The sequence below is a fragment of the Octopus bimaculoides genome, chromosome 24 (assembly GCF_001194135.2).
Source record: "Octopus bimaculoides isolate UCB-OBI-ISO-001 chromosome 24, ASM119413v2, whole genome shotgun sequence".
NCBI classification, from domain to species: Eukaryota; Metazoa; Mollusca; class Cephalopoda; order Octopoda; family Octopodidae; genus Octopus; species Octopus bimaculoides.
The window spans coordinates 16,149,320-16,158,649 of record NC_069004.1 but is presented as its reverse complement, the minus strand read 5'-3'; the positions used below and the strand labels follow the sequence as shown (position 1 = coordinate 16,158,649).

At 36.4% G+C, this 9,330-nt stretch overlaps 1 protein-coding gene across 5 annotated transcripts in view; it reads right to left on the bottom strand.

Moving 5' to 3' along the window:
* The window catches only part of LOC106869828 (nuclear receptor coactivator 3), a 485,654-nt gene extending 485,177 nt beyond the window's left edge, over positions 1–477 (bottom strand). For 3 of the 5 annotated variants that reach the window (XM_052976406.1, XM_052976408.1, XM_052976407.1), the window contains exon 1: positions 323–476. The gene's annotated coding sequence lies outside the window, so the exon portion shown is untranslated. Of the gene's footprint in view, positions 1–322 lie in introns of all 5 variants that reach the window. The other 2 variants (XM_052976409.1, XM_052976410.1) reach the window with 1 other exon arrangement.
* Between the last annotated feature and the right edge of the window lie 8,853 nt (positions 478–9,330).

Sequence of the window (9,330 nt, the reverse complement as noted above, 5' to 3'; positions counted from 1 at the left end):
CTATATTATTTCTCTACGAAGAAGGACTAGTGTCCGAAACGTTGGACTTTTTCATCCCTACGGCAAATTAATTCGCTGTAATTTATTTATTTTGATGGGCTTTTTTCTTCCTGCGAACTTTTATTCAGACGACAGAGCCCAAACGAAGTCAAAACAACAGAGATTACACGAAATATGGATGGTAGACGTTGATTAAAGGCAGAAATAAATCTTCACATAGAAAGACAATGTCTGTAAAAGTTCGTTGATGTCGTTATAAAGTGATGTTGTGGAGACGAACGTAGAGTAAATAATAACAAAAACAATCAGTGGAAATACTTACCACAAACACTGCCGCCATGTTGCTGTGGTGCTAACACACATACACTCACAGGCGTACACTTGTACACACAGACACACATACTCACACCTCTACCTGTCTTTACTCCTCCTCTCTATTTCTCCCTCATCTTAACTGATTTCCTAATCTATCCTTCTTCTCCTCCCTCTTTGTTTTACTTCTTTCTCTCTCTCTCCCTTACTCAGCAACTCATTTTTTTCTTTGATTTGCTGACTATCTATTTCACTCCCCTTCTCCCTTCTCTTACTTTCCTCTCTATCTCCGATAATCTTTATTTTACTTTAGTCTGTCTGTCTGTCTCTCTCTCTCTCTCTCTCCATCTCTTTTTTTCGTCCTCCTCCTTCTGTCTGTTACGCTCCTTCCTTCATTCCACTAATGTTTATCCCTTTTTAATCTTTCCCTCTATCCATCACCCGCCATCTCTTCTCACAATCTGTTTTTAGTCTTTCTTTCTCTTCTTTTCCTCACCGGTTTATTTCACTCATTTTCAACTCTGTTTTATCTCTCTCTCTCTCTCTTTTACACACTTCCCTCTGTTTTCTTATCTACCTTTCTCTTTTTTGCCTACTTTCCTTCGCATTCCTTATCTTCACCTCATCCTTTCTCTCCCTCTTTCTCTACATATATATTAAATCACTAATCATTTCTTCCCTTTTGCACATCTTTCTCCGTCTTTTTCTTTTCACTCACTGTCAATGAGATTTTTTTCTTTTCTTGTCTCTCTTTTTCTCTCCCCCACTCTCTCTCCTTACAACCCATCGTTCATAGCTTTCTCTTCTTTTTTCTTCCCCCTCATGTGTAATTCAATCATTTTCGTTCATTTGCCATTAACTCCTTCTTCCCGGTCTCTCTCTCTATCTCTCTCTCTCTCTCTCTCATTCTTTCTATCTGTCTCACTACCTTCCAGATACATTTCCTTCACAAATTAACTGGTCTTTTTTCTCTTTATTTCAGTAACTTTCTTTTTTCATATTTCTTGTTCACTCTTTCTTCCATCACCTTCTCTCATTCTTCTTTCTCTATGCTTCTTTATTCTTCCTTCTTTCCGATCATTTTTTCACTCTTTCGCTCTCTGTCTCTATCAATTACCTTCTAGCCCTTTCCCTTCTGCAGACTCCTTTACGAACATCCATCTTTCTCTGCTTCAATTCTCTTAGGTTTTCTTCTTCTTCCTTTCTATCTCATTCACAACCTGCTTTTCACTTTTTAATTTAATTGCTACTGCTTCCTCTTCTTTCTTTCTCTTTATCTTCATTAAATTTTTTCCTCTCTCTTTCTCTCTTTCCCAAGTACGATCTTGAACCATTTACTCAATATCTGTATCGTCTCACCTTCCCTTCTTTCTTCTCTCATTATTTCTTTCTCTCTCACCAATTCAATGTCCACTCTTATCTCACACACTCTCTCCTCTCGGGCATCCCCGTATTCCCTAGATTTATCTTTCTTTCATCTCTCAATATTGTCAATTTTCATTTACTCCCTACCTCCTTTTATCTCTTATTCTCTTTCTCCTTCCCTTTCTCTTTCTCCATATTTGTTTCCCTTCTTTTCTTCTTTCTTACACTTCTCTCCCCCACCTTCTATATTTCTGTCCCTTTTCCATGCTTCTTCCTCCCATCGCCCTCTCTCTCTCTCTCTTTCTTTCTTTGTGCTCTTTCCTCACGTTTTTTGTTTCTTTCTCACGCTCTTTCTCTCTCTCTCTCTCTCATTCGTCTTTTCTCTTTTCCTTTCTTTATTGTTTATACTCTTTCTTCCTATCAAACACACACTTCTCAAACATTTGTCTCTCATCTCCCTCACCCCTTCTCTTCTTTTTCTGTCTCCGATTCTCTCTGTCATTCCTGAGCTTTCTCTCACTCTGTTCTTCTCTCTCTTTCTTTCCATTTATTCTTCATACAGAGGAACGGACCCTCAGCTCCATCGCTGCATTTCGTAATCGAATCCTTTTTTATTCAATCTCTCACAAACACATTCCCCTATATCTCTTCTCTCCACTCTTCTGATGCTGTATATTTCTGTCCCTTCAGAACATCCTCTCCCCCATTGCCTCTCGCTTTCTCTCTCCCTCTCTCTCTTTCACACACACACACACACACACACACACGCACACACACACACACACACAATTCACACTTTCCCCCCTCGCTCCCTTCTTTTTTCCGCTATCTTTTCCCTTACGCATTATTCAACACATGGATTATTTTACCTATTTTGTTGTCCATTCAAGCAAACATTCTTTTACTTTCTCCCCCCCCACACACATAACTAAGAGAAACGTGCACCTACTGTCGAATTTTTTAATCACCATTCTGGTAAATGAATGCATATGCAACGCTCCCCGACTGCTTCACACCCCACCTTCCAATATTGCACCGTGGGGTGGGGGAATATAGTTGTTGATGGCGAGTAGAGCAGAAGGGAAACGAAAGGATTTTTAAAAATTAACTAAGCAAACTAATAGTAAATGCTTTTGTTGTTCCATTTTCCCTAAGCGCTGGTTCTCAGCCATGCTACATATTACATTTGTCCCCAGGCCGAATGCTGTCTGACGTCACGCAGGTAAGTTTATAGTTGCTTTTGCACGAAGGTACAGATTTGTGGATTGGTAGGTGGGTGAATGGGAAGGGAGTGGAATTTTGTATTTTCTACGCTTTTAGATAAAAACTTTTATTTCATTTTTAAATGAGTGAAGTACAATGAGAACGAACGTCGATGGTGGTGATGACTACGACGACGATGATGAAATGTCTTCGTACTCTCTCCTGCCATGCTCACCTTATCACCACCCATTCAATACAAAATGGGATAAAATTGCTTCGACTATTTAAAAGCACATTAATGGATTTAGTTGCTTTGAAATGTAAGAGAGATGTTGAAAGGAATGTGCACCTACCTCATATGTACAGTATAGGCAACTTTTACAATCCAGATACTAACAAATGATACCTAGAACCAAAGACTTAGGGATTAGCTCAAGACCCAATAGAAAATGATTCCGAGGACCTCACTAAATTAATCTTATAAAATGGAACATTTATAGATTGTAAAATAAGAAACAGATTTGTAAGATATTCAGAGAACTTTGAAATTCAGTTATCAAATTTTATGAAGAAACATTTAATTCAAGTATATCAATAATTCCTTCACATGAGTGTATGAAGGCATGATTAAAAGATTTTAGGTTCAATTCCTGGACTAGGAAGCATGTTGCGTTTTTGAGCAAAGCATTTCATTTCACTCAGCCATAATAAATACCAGCTGAATGCTGGTACAGCTCTCTCTCTCCCTTCAGCTGTTACAACCTGGATGTTCTGCATGATGTGACAAGCTCAAGAAAGTGTCTGTAACTGCTTGTAACTATAAAAACACTTAAAACAATGAGCAAAAGCTGGGCATAAGCTACAAAACCTTACTTGTAAGTGAAGGCTGGATGTACTGGAACAAATGTAATACATTCATAGAAGATGTTGGTTGGCAGAATCAGTTGAGAATCAGATTAGATACTTTGAGGTATAGTTATGTCTTTATGTTCTCCTAAGTTCAAATCCACCCAAGCTCAGCCTTGCCTTTCAAACTTGTGGGGTTGAAAAAATAGGTACTAAACAGATACTGTGATCAAAATGACATAACTATACCACAAAGTATCTAGTGATATGGAGGTAAAATCAATGCTTTCACACAACATACTTCGCAAGATTCCAAAACACCCTCTCAACAACTCCTACCGACCTCTTGTCTCAACTTATACGCTACTCTTTATAAGAGTTTGGCTAGTCCATTCTTCCAATCCCCCAGGGGTGTCAGTGACTCTCATCACAACATCTTCCCCTTTGAGATTGACTTCCATTGGAAGTTAATATTATTATTTTTTATTTATTTATTTTTCTTTCATCACATCTCCCTTTTTGAGATTTTCCTCCAAGGGAAGTTAAATATTTTTTCCGTTTAGGCACTATTTCCAACCATTCTGTTTGTTTCCTCTTTCTTGTGCTGCTCAGCCTAGATTCAATTTCTTGTGGAGCTGGAATATCAAAGATGTCATAGAACATTTCCATGGGTATCTCTTTCCTTTTTTCCGTATATCTATTTTTTAGCCTCTTAACATATATGTCATTTTGCCTATTCTTTTTGTCATTACTCCGTCTTCCCAACCTTGTCTTGCATTTTTATATATTTTGAAAAACGCCTTGTCACCGATATTAAAATGCTTTGTTGTATTTTTAGTGTGTTCCTCATGTATTTTTCTTACTGGTAGCAGCTTGTCAAAAATTGACTTTAGTTTTTGAGCAAACATTAATTCCACAGGTGACTTGCCTGAAAAAGTTTTTGGCTTTGGTGTTATCCTATAAACCCTCAATAATTGTGTCAATGCTGCATCATCGACTAGCTCATTTCTTGATTTCTTTAAGGCTCTTTTAAATGTATCCACAAACCTTTCCGCTTGCCCATTTAATCTTGGGTAATATGGAGAAGTAGTGATATGCTCAATTGAGTTCATCTTGCAAAAATTCTTAAATTCATTTGCCGTAAATTGTGTACTGTTATCAGAGACCATGATATCTGGGACACCATACCTAGCAAAAAGTTTGTGTAAAAATTCCACTGTTACCATGGAGGTTGGTTTTCTAAACTTACACATTTCTGGCCATTTAGTAAAGTTATCTACCACTATTATATAATATGATTGGTTTAATGATCCTGCAAGTCTATGTGTAGTCTGGGGCATGGAAAATCGGTCTTAGGCCAACGTTGAAATTTTATAGGCGGTGATTTCGCTGCAAGAGCACAACCTCTGCAAGATATTACCAACTTCTCAATATCTAGATCCATTTTTGGCCAGTACACATAACTCCTCATAAGTGACTTCATCCTAGAAATTCCTGGATGTCCAGTGTGGAATTCCTTTAACATTCAACCTTGTAGTGAGATAGGCAGTACGGCCCTCTGTGCATACATAAGCACATTATCACATATCAAATACAAATTCAAAACTATGTTACATCCAGCCACATGTATTTTTTTTAATTGTTTCTTCTAATCTCACTTCCTTTTTCATTTTTATGATAAACTCGTCCATCTCTGCCTTAATTTTTATTTCCTCCAATGTCACAAGTAATTCTCGCACAACATTGCACAATATATTTTTTTATTTCATTTTCGGCTTTTAACACCGCAATCATTGTGTCTTCTGGTGGTTCACTGTATTTTGGTATTAACCTTGACAAACCTTCTGCATGTCCCAATCTTTTTGATGGCAAATACTCCATTTTGAAGTTATAATTCAGTAGGACCATTCCCCAGTGCTGCAATCTATTGACTGTATGTGTGGGGATACCCTTTTTTGATCCATAGATTGATAATAATGGGCGGTGGTCTGTCTGCAGACAGAACCTTCTTCCATGTATAAATTTATGGAATTTTTTTACCGCAAATATGATGGCTAATGCCCCTTTTTCTTTTTGACTGTAACCTTTCTCAACCAGCAATAATGAATGCGAAGTATGAGCTACTGCTTTCAGGCTACCATCATCATATTTGTGTAAAATCACAGCTCCAATACCACTTTCACTAGCATCTGCTGCCACTACTATTTCTAAATTCGGGTAAAAATGTGATAATGACAATTCCAACGTTAAGATGTATTTAATTTCTTCAAAAGCACTTTGGCATTTTTCCGACCAGCTCCACTTAACGTCTTTTTTAAAAAGTTATTCAGGGGTGCTCTTAAATCATGCATATTCAGTATGTATACCTGGTAGTAATTTGCAAGCCCCCAAAATGCTTGTAACATTTTAATGTTTGTTGGGGGAGGCATATTTTTTATTGCATTCACCCTAGACAGGTCTGGTCTGCATCCATTTTCATCAATAATCTGCCCTAGATATTTTATTCTTGGCATAAAAAATTCCCACTTTTCCTTGCTGATCTTAAACCCATAATCATAATTCTTTCGAAGGCCTTTTTAACATGCTCAGCATGCTGACACTGAAATTTACTTTTTATGAGTATGTCGTCAAGGTAAGCTACAGTGAAATTCGAACCTGTGAGGATAACGTCCATAACATGTTGGAAAATGCCAAGTGCTACCTTTATACCAACCCTTCATGGGTATTTATTGTCAATAATTTTGAACATTCCTCATCAAATTTTACCTGCAGATATGCTTCAGATAGGTCCAACTTTGAAAAAAATTTTCCTCCATTCAACTTCACGAAAATTTCCTCCAGACTTGGTAATGGGTAATTATGTGGCATCAAACATTCGTTTAATCCTGTTGAAAACTCAGCACATACTTGGATTTTATTATTTTTTTCTTGACTATTGGGGACGCCTATTTTATGTAATCAATTTTTTCAATAATGTCAAGCTTTTCAAGTCTATTCAATTCTTCATTGACTTGTTTCAATGCGGCAAAAGGTACCATTTGTTTAGGTTCAAATACTACGATATCATTTTCTTTCACTTGAAACTTTGCCTCTGTTTTGGTGCAAAGACCCAATTCCTCAGAAAAATCTATAGGAAAAATTTTTTTAATTCTTTTTTTAAATCCTCTAACACCTTATTTGTACTGGTGGAAGAATCATTCACATTTTTACAAAAAATATTTATGGGGAGATCTGATAAGTTAAATATTTCCATCCAGTCTGTTCCAAATAAATTTGTCATATTTTTCAACACAAAAACTTAGGCTTTCAAGGTTTTTCCATGAAATGTAACATCACTCATCATTTTGCCCATAAAACAATTTTTTTCCTGAAACATCTCGCGCAATTTTTGAAGTTTCCTTTAATCTAGGCTTCCCTATTTTTCTCCATGTATCTGTATTAATTATCATATCACTGCCTGTATCCAATTGTAATTTGATATTCACATTATTCATTTTTATGGACACAAATTTTCTTTTCTGAGTCACACTTAGAATTTTTGATAATAATACATTCTTTCTAGAATTTTTTTGTTTAGCTATACAATTGATTTTTCCACACTCAAAACGTTTACAATTTTTAAAAGGGCAATAACTTCTAAGATGTAAACCTCTGCACCCATAGCATGGATTTGGTCTTGACATTCACTTTTTCATTTTCTTATGTGTTTCAGGTTGACACATATGTATCTGAGAGCAATCTTTTTTCTTCAATTTTATTTGCGTCATGTCTTAAATTTATAATCCTCTGGTATTCTTCAGCCACTGCCTGTCAAGTTAATTTTTGGTCCTGTTCTAATTTTGTTAGTATACGGAAACGTATATCAGCATCTTTTCATGCAGCTAACCCTTGAACAAAAATTAGATATTTGAACAAATCTGGGGTTAATTCATTTGATTCCCTGTTAATGACCCCAGCATATGTGACAAAATCTTCATCATCTTTTTTAACTAGATTTAAACACTGCCAACATGTGTTGGACAGGGAACTTCTTTCATAGAAAATTCTTGATGATAAATTAATTATTTCATCAAAACAAATCTCACCTGGTTTCTTTGGCAGAATATAATTACAGTATTTTTCATGTTCAGCAGGGGATAAATTTCTTAAAAGTAGTCGCACCTTCTTTTCGTCATTTCAATTTTTACATTCTTCTTTGAAGATTTCTTCATATCTTCTAAAACAGGCAGAAAAAGCAGTACCTTCTTCTTGGTTATAAATAAATTCTCCAATTGAGTTTGCCATGCTGTCTGAAGAGAATGAACCTGAAGTATTTTCAGACTCCTTCAACATTACTTCCAGTAACTGCTGGTATTGTTCTATATTTAAGAGATGAAGAATTATGTACATTATTTACATTATTTACATTTGATGGATATTTGTCTTCATCTTGTTTGTTGTTACCTTAGGAATGAGAACCCAGGTTCGAAATTTCCCCAAGATACCTGAAGAAGGCTGGAGGGTATATCAACCGAAACATTGTGTTAACAACAAACAAGATGAGGACAAATATCCATCAAATGTAAATAATGTAAATAATGTACTATTGGTATTGTTGTTGTTGCTGTTGTAGTTGTTGTTGCTGTTGTTGTTGTTGTGGTTGCAACTGCACCCTGAAAGCCAATAAGTTTTCCATGTTAATGACTTTTTTCTTTGATTTCGTACCAAGTAAAGAATTTTAACATTCAACGCAAGCTTCGAATATCTCGTCGCCACTTTTATATCCTTGTTGTTGCCCAACTCTTAGGTAGTATTGTTCGTTGCACACAGCACTCTTGTTTTTCATTATACTAAGTACTCTTGTTAGCACTCTTGTTTTTTGCTCGAATGGACTTTAAGTGCCATTTTTTAACCCCAAGAAGACATCTCCTCTAGCTGTTTAACACTGCACAACTGCATCTGATATATTGTGAGCAGGGGAATCAAACCCCTACCACATTCTAGTGACAGGACCAACACACAGTAATTTGAACAACTACCATTATGGCAACTTATGGGTTTGGTGCAACTTCAATGCAGAACTAACACACTGACTCTTACCAACCTCTTGTCTCAACCAATACGCTACTCTTTATAAGATTTTGGCTAGTCTATTCTTCCAATCCCCCAGGGGTGTCAATGACTCTCGCCACATCAGAAATCAAATTCCAATGAGGTCAATTTCACCTTTCATTCTTCCAAAGTCAATGAAATAAAGTACCAGTCATGTACAGTGGTCAATATAATTGGTTTTGGTGCAAGGCCAGCGATTTCAGTGAAAGGGCTTGTCAATTATACCAACCCCAGTACTCAATTGGTACTTAATTTATCAACCCTGAAAGGATGAAAGGCAAAGTCAACCTCTGAGATATTTGAACTCAGAACATAAGGACAGACAAACTGTCACTGAGAATTTTCCCTGGTGCATTAACAATTTTGCTAGCTCACTGCCTTAGTGATTAAGATAATTGACTGTTCCTTTCCCTTAAATTTGAGATCTTGTGTTTTTGTAAGAAATTAATGGTAGTGGATCAAATAAGTATGAGTCAAGATCCAAAATTGATAAAATCAACTATCCCCCACCCC